The sequence below is a fragment of the Bubalus bubalis genome, chromosome 16, assembly GCF_019923935.1.
Source record: "Bubalus bubalis isolate 160015118507 breed Murrah chromosome 16, NDDB_SH_1, whole genome shotgun sequence".
Classification (NCBI taxonomy): Eukaryota; Metazoa; Chordata; class Mammalia; order Artiodactyla; family Bovidae; genus Bubalus; species Bubalus bubalis.
The window spans coordinates 10,720,019-10,721,556 of record NC_059172.1 but is presented as its reverse complement, the minus strand read 5'-3'; positions in this window follow the sequence as shown (position 1 = coordinate 10,721,556).

Genomic DNA, 1,538 nt, shown 5'->3' with positions numbered 1-1,538 from the left:
CAGAAAAAGCTCAGCGCCCCCACCGCCCCCAGCATGGGGAGTCCTGGAGTCAAAGCAGGCTGAGGGGGGATTTCCATATCTCCAAGGACCCGGCCTGTGTGAGCCCCCCCCATCACAGCCCATCGCGGGCTGGGCGTAGCCTGGGGGGCAGGAAGCCCGCCTCAATGAGGGCTCGATGGTGAGCCCTGGGTTCGAGCTGGGCTGTCGTCCACTCAGCTCCCCCAGCAGGAAAGCCAGAGAGTGGTTCACCTTGACCACATTTGATTACGCAGCAGACAACCTTGGCAGCCGTATTCCAGCTCTCTGAAGCTCAGGGTCAGCATCTGTGAAAGGAGGATGATAATCTGTGTCTGGACCTCGGCGTTTGTGTCCATTTTCTCTTGCCACGTGACACACCATCCCCTGAACTTAGGGACTCAGAACAGCAATGATTTGTTGTCTCTCTATTCTGTGGGTCATTGGGGCTCGGTCAGGGAGATGGAAATGTGCAAGGTGGCCCCTCGTCCAACAGGCTGTCTCCCCACGAGGCTCCTCACCACTGCATAGCCTGGCCTGAGCTTCTGTGCAGCACAGGACAAGCCCCAGGGCGCAAGCACTTGTCAAGGCCCTGCTTGCATCATGCTGGCTAACGTCCCACTGGCTGACCCACGACACATCGCCAAGCCCAGAGTTGGCACAGGAGGGCACTGCACAGGGGCATTCATTGTGGTCACCAGCCTGACAGGCTGCCCCAGGGCTGTGTGTCGGTGCAAGGGAAGTGTTGCTGAGAGCTCAGCACAGTGTCTGGCCTGCCTAGGTGTGTGTCCAGGACACAGGGACTGGCACGATGAAACCGCCCTTTGAAAGGCTCTGGGGTGAAGGAGTCAGCTCAGACTCTGAGAAGAACATCAGAGTGGGCTGATGGTGGAGGGGACCCTTGGACCTTGTCCCTGCTCAAGAATTTCTAGGAAGAAGGGAAAGCAGTGGAGTCCAGCTTTGCAGATTCTGGGTTTGGGGTGAGACCCAGGTCAATAGAAGCCCAATAAATCAGAGCAGGCCTCCCAGGGGATGAGGAGGACATCCTGCCAAGAAGATCGCCAGTAGGAAGGAACTCACAAATGTGGTGTGACTGGAAGAAAATGTCCTGTGGAAACTCAACCCGCTGTCATCTGGGTCTCCTGAGTGAGACCGAGGGGAGTGAGCTCCTTCCAGAACATTCTGTGTAACGACTTGAGTCTTGGGAGACTGGCAAGGGCACAGTAGGCCTCAATAAACATGAATTGAAAGAATGAAAGTTGAGATGGTCGGGTGGAGGAACGGTATGGTGGATGGCTGGGAGGCTCAAATTTAGCATCGTTATTTCACATAATTCTCTCAACCCCTCTTCCCTCAGCTATTTCCTACAGATGAGAAACTGCTGCCCTGAGATGCTTAATAATTTACTTACGGTCACAGTTTCCAAGTGGCTGAGCTGGGATTTGAACTTGTGACTTGACACCCAGACCCTTCACGACAACTGCGGATAGATGACACCACAGTGCGCCATACGCCATTCAGAG